The sequence below is a fragment of the Mus caroli genome, unplaced genomic scaffold (genome assembly GCF_978045245.1).
Source record: "Mus caroli unplaced genomic scaffold, Mus_caroli_1 scaffold_2, whole genome shotgun sequence".
NCBI lineage: Eukaryota > Metazoa > Chordata > Mammalia > Rodentia > Muridae > Mus > Mus caroli.
Window position 1 is genome coordinate 158,791,272 of NW_028227257.1, and position 19,934 is coordinate 158,811,205.

Below are 19,934 nucleotides of genomic sequence, written 5' to 3' on the forward strand. Positions count from 1 at the left end.
CTCCTTGGAACTATACCACCAATCAAAGAAAACACATGGTGGGAACTTGTGGCTCTAAGCTATATATGTAGCAGAGGATGGCCTAGTCAGTCATCAATGGGAGGAGAGGTCCTTTGTCCTGTGAAGGTTCTATACCCCAGTTTAGGGGAATGCCAAAACCAGGAGTGGGAGTGGGTGGGTTGTTGAGCTGGGTGGGGGAGGGGATAGGGGATTTTCAGAGGGAAAGCTAGGAAAGGGGATAACATTTGAAATGTAAATAAAGAAAATATTTAATAAAAAAATTAAACCAAAATAAAAAAAGGTGGGATTCTTGGCCATGTACTTGCTCACAAATAGCATTTTGACAAATGCTCCTAAGAAATAGAGTGATGCATTTGTTGCCTCTATGCTTCTTGTGATTTTTATTGAAATAGATTTTAATAAAGAGCATACCAATCTTTAAAAAAATGTTTACCAATCCTAAATCTGATAGAGGGCTAATATCCAATATATACAAAGAACTCAAGAAGTTCGACTCCAGACAACCAAATAAACCTATTAAAAATTGGGGTATAGAGCTAAACAAAGAATTCTCAAATGAGGAAAACCAAATGAATGAGAAGCACCTAAAAAAATGTTCAACATCCTTAGTCATCAGGGAAATGCAAATCAAAACAACCCTAAGATTCTACATCACACCAGCCAGAATGGCTAAGATCAAAAACTCAGGTGACAGCAGATACTGGCAAGGATGTGGAGAAAGAGGAACACCCCTCCATTGCTGGTGGGATTGCAAGCTGGTACAACTACCCTGGAAATCAGTTTGACAGTTCCTCAGAAAACTGGACATAGTACTTCCGGAGGATCCAGCAGTGGGCATATACCCAGAAGATGTTCCAACTTGTAATAAGGACACATGCTCCACTTTGTTCATAGCAGCCTTATGAAAAATAGCCTGGAGCTGGAAAGAACCCAGATGTCCCTCAACAGAGGAATGGATACAAAAAATATGGTACATTTACGCAATGGAGTACTATTCAGCAGTTAAAAACAAGGAATTCATGAAATTCTTAGACAAATGAATGGATCTAGAGGATATCATCCTGAGTGAGGTGTAACACAATCACAAAAGAACACACATGATATACACTCACTGATATGTGGATATTAGCCCAGAAACTTAGAATATCCAAGATACAATTTTCAAAACACATGAAATTCAAGAAGGAGAAAGATTGAAGTGTGGATACTTCGGTCCTTCTTAGAAGGGGAAACAAAATACCCATGGAAGGAGTTACAGAGACAAAGTGTGAAGCAGAGACTGAAGGAATGACCATCCAGTGACTGACCCACCCTGAGATCCATCTCATAAACAACCACCAAGACCAGGCACTATTGTGGATGCCAACAAGAGCTTGCTGACAGGACCCTGCCTGATATTGCTGTCTCCTGAGAGGCTCTACCAGTGCCTGACAAATACAGAAGTGGATGCTCACAGTCATCCATTAGATGGAGCACAGGATCCCCAATGAAGGAGCTAGAGAAAGTACCCAAGGAGCTGAAGGGGTTTGCAGCCCCATAGGAGGTACAACAGTATGAACTAACCAGTACCCCCAGAGCTCCCTGGGACTAAACTACTAACCAAAGAAAACACATGGTAGGACTCATGACTCTAGCTGCATATGTAAGAGAAGATGGCCTAGTTGTTCATCAATGACAGAAGAGGCTCTTGGTACTGTGAAGGTTCTATGCCCTGGTATAGGGGAATGCCAGGGCCAGGAAATGGGAGTGATGTGTTGGTGAGCAGGGGGAAGCAATAGGGGGTTTTCATATGGGAAACTAGGAAAGGGGATAACATTTGAAATGTAAATAAAGAAAATATTTGATTTAAAGGAAAAGAAAAGAAAAGAAAAGAAAAGAAAAGAAAAGAAAATGCCTCAAGAGATGCCCATTAGCAAATCTGATCTAGACAGACAGTTGAGATTCTCTTTTCCCAGGTAACTCTGGGTTTGTGTTAAGTTGATTGCTAAAGCTAACGATGACTGTTAGATTTCTTATCTAGGCTATGAGCTCTAATTCTCCATGCCCCCCTCCCTGGTTATGTCCTAATTTTCACCTGTCAGTTACTCAAAGTGACCTTAGGGTGCGGGAAGCATATATGATGTTTGAGTTTGCTCTGTTGGTTGAAATCCTTTATTGCTTTGTTGCCAATGGCAACACATCTTCCCAAGGAAGAATAGAAATTCTATATCTTGAATCATGGTGATAAATATTAAATAAAATAAATCACATATAATGAAAGAAAGAAACTAGTAAACAAGAAAGCACTACTTCTATATTATCTTGACAAAGAATCTTATGTGAATTGAAGCAATTTTCTCTGAGACTGACAATATTTTTTGTGGTCATTAGTATTCTTGGGATCATAAAAACTGGATCTTGACATGCATCCAAGATGCTCAGAAATGATTCTGACTGTATCAATCTTATTATTTTGCTGGGTATTTTCTTTTTACCTTGTTGCCTTGTGAGAGCCTTATTTAACTATAAACATGCACTATCATGACTTTATTTCAATATAGCTGCTGATTTTCTCAGAAAATTATTATTTATTTCTATGAAATAAATAGCAACAACATGTGAACTTTTATTTAAGGGAGTGAATATATTCTTCATAAAATATGCAAGAAATGAATACTGCTGGTGTCAATTACCTGTGTCTTGGTACTTCTGTTTTAATCTTTGAAATCATTAAGAATAGGATTCCCATTGACAATTTGAAAGCAAAAATCAGAATTAATTTGAAACCAGGGCTTTTCACCCTCAGCTCCATTGACATATGGTGCTGCGAGCTTCCTTTTGGTGTACAAATGCTGTGCTGTCCCATGCAGTACAGGCCATTATGCAGCATCTTGTCCTCTAATTGTGTGTGGCTTTGTTTTGTCAACTTGATGCAGTTTAGGGTCATCTGGGAACAGGAAACCTCACATGTGAAACCATCTCCATCAGATTAGCTTGTAGGAAAGTCTGTGGGGGTATTTTTTTTAATTTATGTTTGGTGTAGGAGTACCCAACCCACTGTGAGAGATGCCCTGCACTTGCAGGTGATTCTGGATTGGATAAGAGAGATGAGTAACCCTTCCATCATCTCTGCTTCTGTTCTTGCCTCCAGACTTTTGCTTTGAGTTAATGCCCTGACTTCTCTTCTTGATAGACTGTTATATAAAACAAAAACCAAAAAACAAAAACAGAAAAACCCTTTCTTCCCAAAGTTGTCTTGGGTCTTGTTTATCAAAATAGAAAGAAAATAAGTAAGTTCTTCTGGATGTGACAACCAAAAATGCTTCCAGAGACTGCTTCAGGTCTAATGAGAGTCGGGGGGTGTGGTTGAAAATCAGTCATTGGAAAGAAGAAGTTAAAGTATCTATTTTGTGTATGATATAATATATAAATGATTCTAAAGATACCACCCTAAACTACTGTAGCTGATAAACACTTTTAGTAAGGTAGTAAGATACAAAGTTAAATTACAAAAATCAGTAACCTTTCTAGATACAAAAGATATCTGAGCTGAGAAAGAACTACCCTTAACAATAGCTTCAAATAAGATAAAATATCTTTGGATGACTCTACCCAAGCAAGTAAAATATTTGTATAATAAAAACTTTAAGACATCAAAGAAAAGAAATTAAAGAAGATGGAAAGACTTCCTATGCTCAAGAATCAATAGGATTTATATATTTAAAATGGTTATCTTATACAGTCAATCCTATATCTGTTAAATTCCAACACAATTGTTCACAGATCTTAAAAGCACAGTTTTCAGATTAATATGGAAACACACACACAGTAGCTAAAACAATTCTGAATAATAAAAGAATTGTTGGAGGTATCACCATCCCCAATATCAAATTGTACCACAGAGCTTCAGTAATAAAAACAGTATGGCATGGGTACAAAATCAGACATGTTTATTGTTAGAATTAATTTGAAGAACCAGACATAAATTGATATACCCATGGATACATGATTTTTTTTTATAAAGAGCCAAAAATACACATTAGAAAATATACAGCATCTTCAACAAATGGTCTCAGTCACATGGGATGACTTAATGTAGAATAATGCAAATAGATCTATACTTATCACCCTGCATAAAACTAAGCTCCAGTGGACCAAAGATCTTAACATAAAGCCAGAGACACTAAACCAGATAGAAGAAGACGTGGGGATGACCCTTGAACCCATTGGTACAGGCAAAGGCATTCTGAACAGAATACCCTTAGCACAGGATGTACGATCAATAACTAATAAATGAGACCTTATGAAATGGAAAAGCTTCTGCACAGCAAAAGACACCATCATTCAAACAGTGTGGCAGCATACAGAATGGGAACAGATACTTTTACTAAGTCTGCATCCTATAGAGGGATAATAGCCAAAATATTTAAAGAACAAAAAATATTAGATATTAAAAAAAAATCTGGCACAGACATAAACTGATAATTCTCAAAAGAGGAAATTCAAATAGCTAAGAATCACTTTAAGAAACATTAAAACCCCTAGCCATCAGGGAAATGCAAACCAAAATGAGTTTGAGGTTTCATCACACACCAGTCAGAATATCTAAGATCAATAAAACAAGCGATAGCTCATGCAGGCAAGGATGTGGAGCAAGGAGAACACTCTTTCATTTGCTGGTGGTAGTATAAAGATGTATAGCCACTATGGAGATCAGTGTGGAGGTTCATCAGGAAAATGGGAATCAGTCTAACTCAAGATTGATTGGGTATATATCTAAAGGATGCCTTATCCTACCATAGAGTCAGTTGCTCAACCATATTTACTGATGCTCACTTCATAATAGCCAGAAATTGGAAACAACAGGTGAATGGACAAAGGAAATGTGGTACATTTAGACAATGAAACATTACACAGCTGTGAAAAAGAATAAAATCATGAAAATGAGTGGATTAGAAAAAGTCAACCTGAGTAGGTAACCTAGATCTAGAATATCAAATATGGTATGCATTCACTTATATATGTATATTAGCTGATAAGTCAGTGATAACCAAGCTACAGTCCATAGAATCATAGAGGCTATGTATAAAGTAAGAGACCAGGATGAGGCAGGTAGATCTCCCTAGGAAAGGAAAATAGAATATGTATTTATGCATGGGTGGGTGGAGCTGGCACAGGAGTATCAAATGGTGATGGGGGGTGATGGAGGAAATACAGGGAGAACAGGTAAAATTAAGGGTTATTTGTGGGTTAGCATGAAAATCTAATACAGTACAAGCTTCCTAAATTATAGGAAGGCAATTTAAAGGAACTTGTCAAATGATGAGGAAGACAGATCCCCAATTGGACAGTTTTTGACACTGAAGCATCTATTACCAGGAATGGATTAGATCTAGTTGAATTTTTGGCTGAAGGGATCCCATGGGAACCCCTAAACAATCCAAGCTGTCGCCAAGACTGGAGATTGCTCTCCATAAACTGACAGCAAGGTCTTATCGCTGAAGACAACACCTACCCAGTTCATTGAACACAGAGTAGTCAATCTGGCACCTACATAGAGACTTTACCCCTGCTGCCTAGTGTTATTGGTACTAGCAGGTACTCTGCATGCTACTAAAGGAGGAATGTAAACACCAGCCAAGTTATTTAAACCCTTTTATCTATAATGCTTTCTTGCCTGTAAGATATGCTAGTGTAATGGTGTTATAAACTTGTGGAAGTAACCAATCAATACCTGATTTGACTTAAGGCCTACTTCATGAGACGGCACCATACCCAACACTGCTTGGTCACTGCTTGGGTGACCAAGACTCTCAGACTAGATAGGATAGAGACCAGGGTAAAACCAAATGCTACTACTGTACTAAACTAATGTAGCAATAAAATGACTCCAAATGGCATTCTGCTTTACTCATAGACCAGAGCCTTGTTCAGCCATCATCAGAGAAGCTTCCTTCTGCAGCAGATTCAAACATTTAACACAGAGATCCACAGTCAGCCATACATTATGTTGAGAGTGAAAGACCCTGTAACATTCAGTCCTAAATGAGATTTCTCCATCAAATTTCTCACCTCAGACATCAGGGAACCTTTCTGAAAAGGAAATGGAAAGAGTCTAAGAGTCAGAGGGGATGGAAGACACCAAAGCCCAAATATGAACTCACAGAGACTGTGGCAGCATGCACAGAGCCTGCATGGGTCTGTAACAGATGAAGGTTTTAGAGCTGACAGGACTAGTGAACACATACCCCCATCCCTAACCCAGAAACTATCACTAATTGATAACCACTTGCAAATGAAAATGTAATGTACTCCAATTTCATCAAGGTAGTCTGCCTGGTCAGTAGCAGACAGCCAAATGGAGTGAGCGGGTGGGTGGTGCCCTTGGAGAGGCAGGGGCGTGGGATGGGGGATAACCTTTGAAATGTAAACAAAATAACCAATAAAACAAGAGTTTTATAAGAAAAAGAAAACAAAAAAGAAAATGAACTCAAAGGCATCTTTGGATATTCCTTGTCTCATAATGTGTGTCAGGACTTTTTGTTTTGTTTTGTTTTGTTTCATTTTCGTTTTAAGTTATCATATTTTTTATTTAATTTTGTTTGCATCTCTGTTTACCCTACAGGTCTTTGGAGGAAAAGTTATGGTTTCCAGGTTTTTTTGTTTTGTTTTGTTTTTATGGGACTCCTGAGTGTAGGAATGAGTGGGTCCCTATGTCTATCTATATCTGCTTCTTATGCCAGTTGGAGGGCCCTTTTTCTTCTGCTGGTTTGTTTTGTCCTATCCAGACATGGTAGATATTATATTAATTATATTATATTATATAGTAGAGTATAGTACAGTACTGTACAGTATAGTATGGTGTAGTATAATATATTCCCTTAGAAGCCGATTTGTTTTCTTCTGAGAGACGAAAGGGAATGGATCCAGATGGGAGAGGAGGTGGGAGAAAACTGGGAAGAGTGGGGAGAAGAACTGTAATCAGGATATATTTATGTGAAAAAAAATATCTTCAGAAAATGAAAAAGGAGAAAGAAAATCACAGTCATAAATTCACATTGTAGGGTCTTTTTTTTCCCCTACAGTTCATCCAAGAATTGAGGAAAGTGTTCCTTTTAGAAGAAACAAAGATACTGAAAAGAAATAAGGCAAGAATGGGCTGTTCCTATTTGATTCCGTATTCAGGATTTTCTTCTGGTCAAGATGTGTCCCTCAAGTGAAAAGGATCAGCCTGCAGTCCTCTGGATTGCACTTCCTGTTCTCACTTTTTGACAGGTCTTTCCCAGGCACAGCAACATATTTGTGATAGCTGCAATTTATTGAAGAATCCAACTCACCAATTTCCTCCTCACAGTTGAGACACTGTTCTCTTTCACAGTCACATGAACGAACACATTTACCTCCTGCCATTTCACAACAGCCATTTCTCTCAGACACCATGAAGTTAAGAACTCAGTGTACACAATTAAATGGTCCTTTTAAAGACTCCACAAAGCTCCACGGATTTATTTAAACAGTGACTCATTATGTTATCCATCTCAGAGGCAAACCCCACTTTCCATTCTCACGTTTATTGCTTTCTTACATAGGGTGCCTGACATTTAATAGTCTAAAAGTCTGGTAAAGTAAAAACTTAGCCTTTCTTTGAATCATGATAGTGTAGAGTTCAGGGATCATGAAGACATCAAACTTGCAATAAATCTCTAATGGTAAAAAACCTACTTGGTTTCATCAAGCAATTTCATGCCTTCCTTTTTATATCATCTAAATTAACTCTAGATCCATACATCAATTGGCAATAGACCAAAACAAACCTCTTTGTTTTATCTGAAATTCAGACTTGATCTCAAAGAGGATCATGGATGCAAGAATGAATTGATTTCTTCTGGGTACTTCATTCCATTTCTGCCTTTGACAGCTTTTCTCAAACCAGACGGAAACGGGTGGTGGATTGGAACTTATTACTTATTTCTTCTAAAGTCAAAAAATGTAGTTGGAGCTCAGGAATCTGATAAGCATTTGTAACTCTTTTTTTAATAGAGAAAACTAGAGCACAAACGTGATTTAAAGTAGTTTCTTTATTCTGTGCCTTTTGTAACTCTAGTCCTCTGTAGCTGGAAGAGAGGTGAGTTCAATCAGACAGGTGAATTGGCTCTGAGAGGACCACTATGTAACATCCCAGTTCTTTTTTCTCATTATCTTCTCCCTTTTTTTAATTAGATATTTTCTTTATTTCCATCTCAAATGTTAGCCCCTTTCCTAGTTTCCCCTCTGAAAACCCCCTATCCCTTCCCCCCTCCTTCTGCTCGAGAACCCACCCACTCCCACTTCCTGCCCCTGGCATTCCCCTATACTAAGGCATAGAACCCTCACAAGACCAAGAGCCTCTCCTCCCATTGATGACCGACTAAGCCATCCTCTCCTACATATGCAGATAGAGCCATGAGTTCCCACAATGTGTTTCTTTGGTTGGTAATTTAGAGCCAGGGAGCTCTGGGGATACTGGTTAGTTCATACTGTTGTACCTCCTATGGGGCTGCAAACCCCTTCAGCTCCTTGGGTACTTTCTCTAGCTCCTTCATTGGGGATCCTGTGCTCCATCTAATGGATGACTGTGAGCATTCACGTCTGTATTCATCAGGCACTGGCAGAGCCTCTCAGGAGACAGCTATATCAGGGTCCTGTCAGCAAGCTCTTGTTGGCATCCACAATAGTGCCTGGTCTTGGTGGTTGTTTATGAGATGGATCTCAGGGTGGGTCAGTCACTGGATGGTCATTCCTTCAGTCTCTGCTTCACACTTTGTCTCTGTAACTCCTTCCATGGGTATTTTGTTTCCCATTCTAAAAAGGACCAAAGCATCCACACTTTGGTCTTCCTTCCTTTTGAGTTCAATGTGTTTTGTGAATTGTATCTTGGTTATTCCATGCTTCTGGGCTAATATCCACATATCAGCGAGTGCATATCATGTGTGTTCTTTTGTAATTGGGTTACCTCTAATGTGATACTTGCCTGTCTTGTTCAAATGCTTTGCTCTCCAGGCAATTCTCTCACCCCATCCTTCACTCCTGTCTCAGGGGTTTAGCAAAGCTTAGTCTGTGAGATCATAGTAAGCTGGGTTTATGTGGCTATCTGCCTGTAGAAATCCAGTCCTGGGCCACAGCGTATGACCTCCTTTAACCGAGGAAAAAGGTCAAACACAGGCCTGAAGCTACTCATCCAGGCTTCTTCACACTACACATAAGGTTAAGATCTCCTGATTCTCTACCCAAAACTGGGCAGGGTCAGAATAGATGCCTTCACTTTTTTGCTTCCATCTTTGCTTCTTCAAGTGTTGCTATTCAAGTGTTGGTTATACTTGTAAATTGATGAAATCTGGATCTGATGACATATTTTTCCTTCCCTTATGTCTTAGGACTTTACTGCTATGAAGGGACACCATGACCAAGGCAATTGTTATAAAGACAAACATTTAATTGGGGCTGCCTTACAGTTTCAGAGATTCAGTCCATTTTCATCATGGCAAGAAGCATGACAGCATGCAGGCAGACATGGCAGGAGGAGCTGAGAATTCTACATGTTGATTTGAAGGCAGCCAGGAACAGATGTCTTCTGCAGGCAGCCAGGAGGAAGGTCTCATTCTGCACTGGATAGAGCTTGAGAATTTAGAGACCTCAAAGCCCACCCCCACAGTGATGTACTTCCTCCAAGGCCACACCTCCTAGTAGTGCCACTCTCCATAGGCCAAGTATTCAAACACAAGAGTCTACAGGGCCAAAGCTATTCAAACCACCATACTACCCGCCTTTAATCTTTCCTTCTTTCCTTCCTAACTGTTTTATTACCTACTTGTGGAAGTTTCTTTTCTAGACCTTATGGAATATTCTTACGTTATTACAGGCCTGCTTTTCTGGGGATTGTCAAAGTTTGGTCTCTGTGCTTGCCTCACTTGTTCACCATGACCTAAGCAGTTTACTTTGCCACATGCTTCCGTATCATTGACATCTGGCATCCAGAAAGATGCCTAATGCAAAGGGTCCATCAGTTTGTGAACTGGAACACTCAGAACTGTTAGCTGACAACCCTGTTCTCTTTCAGGTAAACCATCTCAAGTAGTTCAGTATAATGATAAAAATTAGCACACTGATCACCAGTGTTCTGAGATCTTTTTCAATGCTTTCCACTACTTCTGCTCAGGATAATATCTTCTTTTCATCCCATCCCACTCCCTAATGGGACAAGGAAGCCGTTTGTCTTAGAAAGATAGAGCCACATGGAACAGTTTACCTTTCTGAAAAAAACTTTTTTTTTTTTTGGTTTTTCGAGACAGGGTGTCTCTATAGTCCTGGCTGTCCTGAAACTCAATCTGAAGACCAGGCTGGCCTCGAACTCAGAAATCTACCTGTCTCTGCCTCCCAAGTGCTGGGATTAAAGGTGTGCACCACCACTGCCCAGCTCCTTCTCAACAAGCTTATTCCTTACATTTCTTTTTTCATTATTCCGATAACCTCACAAACTATATGAGAAAAGTTCCTGTACATCTGATGAGAAGTTGGAACCAAAAGTTATCACGGTCATGAAGACAGAATAAACTTGTCTTACAAGCTCTTGGGTGATTTGGCACTTGATATGTTCCTTACTGGTATAATGAAAAGTTCTTGCTCTAAATAAAGATGTCCCTCAGTACTGGCATGTAGCTCACTGGTGGAACATTTCTTGAATGTTAAAAAAAAAATAAGAGAAAGAAAGAAATTTTACAAAGGATGGAATGAGCCCAGGACATCTAATTATATCCAGCACAGGAATACGGGCTTATTGAATCCTGCCAACTACAAGATATGGGCTGTTTTTATTTTAAGAAGCTTTTCTATTATAAATTTCTAGTCTATCAACAGAAATGTAAATTATTGCAATGCACTCTCTTATATTTGGACATTCCATGTGGAGTGTAATTATTTCTATTTTTTGAGGAGGAGAAACAATAGTCAATTTTAAGTTGGCATCTTAGAAACTTATGGAACACTAAGCTGGTAAAATAAAGACAATTATATATCATTAGTAGAAAGGAAACTGGGCTCCCACAAAGACACATTTGATGTATTCAGAGACATATTTCACTAGGACACAATTCTCCTTCTTGATGACAGTATGCCCATCATTATGATGCTGATGTGATAGGCTCTTGTGTGGGAACTGGCTTCTGATTCTTATCCTAAGAATTCATCTGACACACACAGGGAGCCACTACCATAACCAAGGCCCTGAGCCTGCACCACTCACCCTCACACCATGTGTTTATCCAGCCCTTGTCCCATTTCTTTCTGAAGAAGATATTTTATTTCCATTTGCTCATCTTCTATTTTGTTTTCTCTCCTTGGCAAGCATTTCTTAAGCTGTCAGATGCTGGGGACAGCACACAATGACAGGGACTGCCTGCAGTAGGCTGGGATGGAGACATCTCAGCAGTCCATGGCAGCTCTTTAAAAAAAAAAAAAAAAGTTGTTCCCATTTCTCCTAACCTTATCCCTATACAACAGCTGTATAGATTTCATTTGTGCATGACTACTTTTCAGTTGGCCTTGGTGTGCATAATTATTCTATTATATCTGACTTTCTAACTTCTTTCTCCTTCTGCTCTGGTGAATTCTGTGAAACTAGATGTTCCTTGATGTAATGATTCTTAAACAATTAAAAATTGAGGCATGGGACACAGCACATCACAGTTCTAATGGTCCAAGTGCATGCTGTGTGTTCTTATCTTGGAAACAATGTAATAACTGCACAATAGTAGTTCCAGATTAATGCTTGACTTGCAAAGAAAGTTTGAAGAAGTTATTAGAAAGTGAAATAGAGCCAACATTGGGACCCCAAGAAAGGAAAAATTATTAAAGTTATGAAATAAGTTTTGTATGAAATTTGAGAATGGCTCCTGAATAAGCAAGTATAGAATATGTAAAATCTTATATTAGTAAAGCTAAGTCCAAACACTGAGACTCTTAGAAGAGTCATTGTGTGCAATGTGCAGAAGCAGAAAGCTAGGGGAATAAGTGTTAAGGGTTAACTTGATTCTTTCTGGTCATTGCCTGGCAGCTTTGCCCATGTTATTTATCATTAGAGCTTTACAAGAAAATGCAAGTAGCTGGTCTTGGAGCTCTGAGCTCTAATGTATAATAAGTTAAAGTTTAAATAATGATAAGTTTGCAATAGGGAAGTTTGACACTTTGGGGAACAATTGTAATTCTTGATTCTTTGTGGGACGTGGTTATTCTTTTGAATTTGATATGGCAGTGATTGTACAATGTCTTTTTATTTTTACCTGTTTTTGGAATATCAATAAAAGACTGGGGCAAGATAAAGGCAAGAGAGTGAGTAGAGAACATGTAGAGAGAGTAGCGAGCATGGAGAGAGCGAGTGAGGAGTATGTGAGGTGAATGTGAAGAGCGAATGAAGAGTGAGAGAGAGAGCTTCATTAAATACTCCTATGAATTTAATTCTCATACTTCTAAGTCTAATGTATACTTAGTTTTATTTTATTCATGAACTCTTCAAAATACAAAAAGCTCCACATTTTTCTGTTAAGTAAGAATTTTCTCCTTTATTGAAAAAAAAGATTTTCTTCCATACAATATATCCTGATTATAGTTTCCTCTTCCTCTACTCTTCCTAGTTCCTCTCCACCTCCCCTTTTCTCTAGACCACTTCCTTTCTGTCTCTCATTAGAAAAACGGGTTTCTAATATATAAGAGAAAGCATAACAAAACAAAATAAAATAAGATAAAACAAAAACCATCATATCAAAAACCATCATATCAAAGTTGAACAAGGCAAGCCAACAGAAGAAAAAGAACGCCAAGAGAAGGCCCATGAATCAGAGACTCAGTTATTCACACACTCAGGAATCCCATAAAAATACTAATATAAGTGTATGTTTGAATGCATGCAGAGGACCTGGTGCAGACCCATGCAGGCCCTCTACTTGTTGCTTAAGTCTATGTGAGTTCATATGACACTGGGATGATTTGGAGGGACTTAGAAAGGCAGCTGGAATTGAGAGAGCTCATATTCATATATATATATATATATATATATATATATATATATGTGTGTATATATATATATATATATATATATATATATGAGTATATATGGAGAGAGAGGGAGAGAGAGAGAGAGAGAGAGAGAGAGAGAGAGAGAGAGAGAGAGAGTTAGTTTTCCTGGATGCATGGGTAGAGATTAACAAAATAATGTATAAAAGCCATGCTATAATCTATTTGAAATGTCTTTGGTAGGAATTTTATATCCATGGAAGAAAAATATGTTACCCATGATGCTGTCTATTTCTGGTCCCTGGCAAATACCCATAACCAGGTCCTGAGCATTGGCCTCTTAAGTACTTCTCTGTCTAGTTGTAGTATTGCTGTGGTGTTAGTGATCATCAACCTTGGCTGTCTTGCTTTAACTTCTCACTGGCCCCTCAGATCCTCAATAAGCTATGATCAACAGACAGAAAGAACTATTTTTTTTTCTTCTCAGAGAAGCTACTCAATTAATGCTGTTGACCTCTGCAATTGCTCTTGTCCATGCATCCAAAGCCCAGGCAAAGGACAATCTGCACACAATGTCAGTGTGAGATACTATCATTCAGAACCAAATTTACCAATGTTATAAACAATCTGGGACCTTACTGATAACCTGTCAGAAATGTGTTTCTTAAATCACTTGAATGAAGATTAAAAACAAAATTAAAAATCTACAATGGGCTGGGTGCTTTTTAAGTAAAAATGAATCATGAGTTACTAGAAAAGATAAATTTAAAACTTTTAAATTTAAAAAATTTTAAATTTATTTTACTTTTATACAGTGATGTTTGGTGAGACTTTATGAGTGTCTCTTCTGACATTACCAAAAGACACATGCTTACAGCTTACAAACTCTGATCTGCTGGCTCTTACAGTCTTTCTGACCCCTCATCTGAAATGTTCTTTGAGCTCTTGGTGTGGGAATGTTGTGTTGATGTATCCACTGGTCTGGGCCCCACAACTCTGCTTTCTAATTGATTGTTGTTTTCTGTAATGGTTTCCATATTTGCATCTAAGTGGAAGAGGAAAAGGCTATGAGGCCTCAATTCTATACAAAAAGTACAAGCAACTAAAAATACTGAGGGTGGAAGACATATTTTTCTACAGGGAAGCATTCCAATTAATTATTCAATACCAGACAGCCATCCTTGAAAATATACAAATAGCATTATATAGACTTAGCAGGTTATATTTAGAAAATGCTTATTTCTATGTATATTTATACATGTATCCATATATAAGAATGATTGGTGAATAAAGAAGACATGAGTATGAAAGAGAGCAAAGAGGAATATATGGAATGTTTTGGAGGGAGGAAATGAAAATGATGTAATTATGTTACAATATCAAAAATATAAGAAAAAACTGAGATTCAAGAGATATAAAATTATGTAGGGGGATATAGTAATAGAGTTTGCTAAGCTGGTAAAGTCTGGTACCTTTTTAACAAAGACAAACAAATATGTGAAGTCATAATTAACTAATTTATTAGAAACGTCTTGTGACATGAGAGCCATTTAATAGAGTATTATTTGTCCATGAATAATAATACACATTAAGGAGAATAAGCTAGACACAGAAAAACAAGTATCACATGTTTTCTCTGATATGTGGAAAGTAGGGGAGGGAGAGAAGTAAAGATAGACAGAAATTTATAAGTTAATAAATTTATAATAAATATATAATATAATATAATATGATATAATATAATATAGATAGTTACTTTTCTCACTGCTGTAATCAAATACCTGACAAGAGCCTGTGAATAGTTTATGTTGATTTACAGTTTTATACGGACGGTATTCATCATGATGAGGAAGTCATGCTCTCTGGAGTTTGGGGGAACTGATCACATAGAAATTAATGTTGGCATTAGACTCTCCTTTTGTGAATGTGCGTACACACATGCCATCACCTCTGTTTGGAGATCAGAGGACAAACGTGTTGTTCCCCACTTTCTATCTTGTTCACTGCTAAAAATGCCATGCTAGCTGAGCCTGAGCTTCCAGAGATTCTCCTGCCCTATATTTTGGAAAAGCAGTGCTAGGATTATAGCCATTTTTGCTACTGCACTGGGCTTTTAAGCAGGTTCTGTCCTCCAAACTTCACCTCCAGGCCTGTACAGCAAGCACTTTACCCCCTGAGCCACCTCCATAGCCAGTTTTCCCTTTTTTATTCAGTCTGGGACTATAGCCCATGGAATGTTGCTGTCTAGGTTATAGTGAGCCTTCCATCTTCAAGTAACCTAGTCTAGATATGCCCTCACAGAATGCCTAGAGGTTTGTCTTCTAGGTGATTCTAGACCTTGTCAAGTTGCCAACCAGCATTAACCATCATAATGTCTTAGTGATTATCAGTAATATTACTAATAAAACAATGTACCAGATAGAGGTGAGAGGTCAAACCACAGTAATGAATAGGAGAAAGCAACTACAAGCTTTAGGTTCAGACTTACTGACAGAGCAGTTTTCAGGGTCTGCCTAGTGTGAATGCAAAGAATGTTTAACATGAGAGGTTCAGGAATGTATTGTTTTACCATTTATTTACATTTTGCTTTGTGTATGTGTGTGTGTGTGTGTATATATATATATATATATATATTTATATATATATATATATTTGTGGTTTTGTTTTATTTATATTTTTACTTCTATTTTTATATATTTATATTTATGTTTGTGTTTATGTTTGTATTTATTTATATTTTGTATTTGTATTTATATTTGTATTCATATTCACTTAGATTTAGATGGTTTATGTTCATGTTAATGTTTGTGTTTATAGGTACATATTTGTACATTTTGGTACAATACTGTGGATCTGAAATAAACCCATAAATTTAACCCATGGTGAGATACAACATTTCTGGAAAAATCTACAATGGCCAAGTTGTGTCACTTCAAGACGGCTCACACTTCAAAGCATTAAGCTTACCTGACAGGAAGCTTTAAAATGGAATGACATGCATGTATATGCTTAGCTTGACCCATGCTATAGAAATTCAAACAAGTCCTAAGTAGGTCCTTAAACATTCTCGGTTAAACCATGGTAAGCAAAATGGCTAAGCTCAGAATCCAGAGAAGAAGCTGGGTGGGGTGCAGCAGGGCTAAGGGATCAGTGCTTGGAAGACAGCTAAGAGCAAACAAAACAGCAGCTGGAAATGTGAGCAAGATTTATGGATGGGCAGAAGATGAATAGCCAATAACTTTCCCTTGGATAAGCATTTATTGCCTAAGGCTATGTGTATTATAAAATATGGTGGGAGAAAAACTAAGAAGAGTCAAACACAAGCTCCTGTGGATCATTAATCATTGACAAAGATGAGACAAGGTCTAGTTGAAGGCTGAGAGTAATGAGCTTGGAGATTCTTTATTGCAAAAATATCAAGTAAATTGTGACTATGCAGCCACAAGTGATCATCAGAACACTGGGATTGCTTGAGATATGTGGGTAAGAGTTTACAGTCCTGTTCTCAGTGAACACGAGCTGGACCTCATCAGGAACACTCAAGAGCATATATTCTTCTTTTTTTATTAGATGTTTCCTTTATATACATTTCAAATGCTATCCCAAAAGTTCCCTATACCCTCCCCCTGCCCTGCTCCCCTACCCACCCACTCCCACTCCTTGGCCCTGGCATTCCCCTGTACTGGGGCATGTAAAGTTTGCAAGACCAAGGGGCCTCATTCCCAGTGATAGCCGACTAGGCCATCTTTTGCTACATGTGCAGCTAGAGATATGAGCTCTGGGGGTACTGGTTAGTTCATATTGTTGTTCCACCTATAGGGTTGCAGACCCCTTCAGCTCCTTGGGTGCTTTCTCTAGCTTCTCCACTGGGGGCCCTGTGTTCCATCTTATAGATGACTGTGAGCATCCACTTCTGTATTTGCCAGGCACAGGCATAGCCTCATACAAAACAACTATAACAGGGTCCCTTCAGCAAAATCTTTCTGGCAATTGTGTCTGGGTTTGGTGGCTGATTATGGGATGGATCCCCAGGTGGGGTAGTATCTGGATAGTCCATCCTTTCGTCTTAGCTCCAAACTTTGTCTCTGTAACTCCTTTCATGGGTATTTTGTTTCCTATTCTAAGGAGGAATGAAGTATCCACCCACTACTCTTTCCTCTTCTTGATTTTTCTTGTGTTTTGAAAATTGTACCTTGGGTGTTCTATGTTTCTGGGTTAATATCCACTAATCAGTGAGTGCATATCTAGTGATTTCTTTTGTGATTGGGTTACCTAACTAAGAATGATATCCTCCAGATACATCTATTTGTCCAAGAATTTCATTAATTCATTGTTTTTAATAGCTGAGTAGTACTCCATTGTGTAAATGCACCACATTTTCTGTATCCGTTCCTCTGTTGAGGGGCATCTGGGTTCTTTCCAGCTTCTGGCTATTATAAATAAGGCTGCTATGAACATAGTAGAGCATGTGTTCTTATTACCAGTTGGAACTTCTGGGTATATGCCTAGGAGAGGTATTGTTGGATCTTCCAGTAGTATTATGTCCAATTTTCTGAGGAACCTCCAGACTGACTTCCAGAGTGGTTGCACCAGCTTGCAATCCCACCAGCAGTGGAGGAGTGTTCCTCTTTCTCCACATCCTCGCCAGCATCTGCTGTCATCTGAATTTTTGATCTTAGCCATTCTGACTGGTGTGAGGTGGAATCTCAAAATTGTTTTGATTTGCAAATATTTCCCTGATGATTAAGGATGTTGAACATTTTTTCAGGTGCTTCTCAGCCATTCGGTATTCCTCAGTTGAGAATTCTTTGTTAAGCTCTGTACCCCATTTTTAATGGGGTTATTTGAATTTCTGGAGTCCACCTTCTTGAGCTCTTTGTATATATTGGATATTAGTCCCCTGTCAGATTTAGGATTGGTAAAAATCCTTTCCCAATCTGTTGGTGGCCTTTTTGTCTTATTGACAGTGTCTTTTGCCTTACAGAAGTTTTGCAATTTGATGAGGTTCCACTTGTTAATTCTTGATCTTACAGCAAGATCAAATCTTGCTATTCTGTTTAGGAATTTTTCCCCTGTGCCCATATCTTCAAGGCTTTTCCCCATTTTCTCCTCTGTGAGTTTCACTGTCTCTGGTTTTATTTGGAGTTCCTTGATCCACTTAGATTTGACCTTAGTACAAGGAGATAGGAATGGATCAATTCGCATTCTTCTACATGATAAGTGCCAGTTGTGCCAGCACCGTTTGTTGAAAATGCTGTCTTTTTTCCACTGGATGATTTTAGCTCCCTTGTCAATGATCAAGTGACCATAGGCTCTAAAGTTCAGAATTACTTGAAAAGCCCAACTGTGGGGAGCACAACAAGTCATGGTTTGAGATGCATAGGCCTTTTAAATTCTATTGTAAGAAGCCTTTTTTTTTTTCACTTGCAAAATCCATCATTAAAAACACCAGCACACGTAGTAGGAGGTACAGAACTCTGTCCTAAATTTTAGCAAATCCAAATACAGACTTTTTTGACTCCCAAGGAATTCATCAGATGTCTTGGCTTCTCAGTCACGTTATCTAAAATATGGAAGTAAACATAAACCCTCTGTGGTCTGCTTGACCACATTTCTGTGAGGATGAATTCAAATCTTAACAAAGATGGCTCTCGGTGTGCATACACACTGGTATAATTAACAATTGCTTAACTTAGCCTCGATTTTACAGATGAAAGAGGCTCTATCTATATTGTATTATTAAATTAGGAAATTTATTTAGTTATCTGTTACATGTAATCTTTGCGGGGCCTGGTGGTGAATGATAGTAATCTCAGTATCTAAGGAAGGAAGATTGACAGTTCAAGGTGAGTCTGGGTTGCATATTAAAGGTCAACACAAACTCCATTTGTCTTCATTTAAGGACCAGGCCTGATTTAGAAAAAGAAAGCCATGAGCTCCAGCACCAGGAACATATCATAAGTCCCAGAAACTAGGCCATGAGACACCAGCTCCAGGAACAGACCATGAAATCCAGAAACAGGGTCATAAACCCCCCCTCCCAAAGAACAGCCTGGGATAACCAAAAAAAAAGAGGGGGGAGAATATCTTATCTCAGAATAGGCCAGCTATGCTGGGCAGCTCTATCTCATCGGTGGTTAAATGTTCATGACATAGGAGTGCAGACAACTGACCACCTATGATCTCCGCAGCTCCTACCGATGACATTTTAGATTACCTAATCCTTCTAGAGAGTTCCCCTAAAAGAAGGTCTGCTTACCTTTCTCTGGGGTCATCATTTTGAAGAATGGTTGACCCTCAATTGCTGGATGTTTCCGTAGAGTAAATGTTCATTGTCTTTGCATACTGTCTGAGTCTGGGGTCTTTGTTCAGTGATTTTTCAGGCCCTTGAACAGAATGAAACTGTCTCAAAAGGAGGGAAAAAACCAATAACAGATAGTTCTAGATATAACTAAATAAACCCAATTAACCTCATGATTTATATAATAAAATCTTTTTCTTAGGTTAGCACTTGTCTTAGTTATTTTTCTGTGGCTGTGATAAAATGCCCTCATAAAAGGACCTTAAAGAAAAGAAATTTATTTTGGCTTGCACTGTGAGAGTATGCCCATTGTGGCATAGAAGTCTGTCTGGCAGGAGGAGCTTGTACTCATGTTGCTTTTGCTACCAAGAAAAAGAGAGACTATGTCTTGTACTCAGCTAGCTTTTTTCTTTTATTCTCTCCTGAACTCCAGCCTATGGAATGGCTTCATCCACAGTAGGTAGGTCTTCTCAACTCACTTAACCACATCAACATAATCCCTTGGCATTGATCCTTGTTTCCTTGAAGAATCTAGATCCTGGTAAGTTGCTAAATTGCCAAATAGTGAATATTAACCACTGTAGCACTG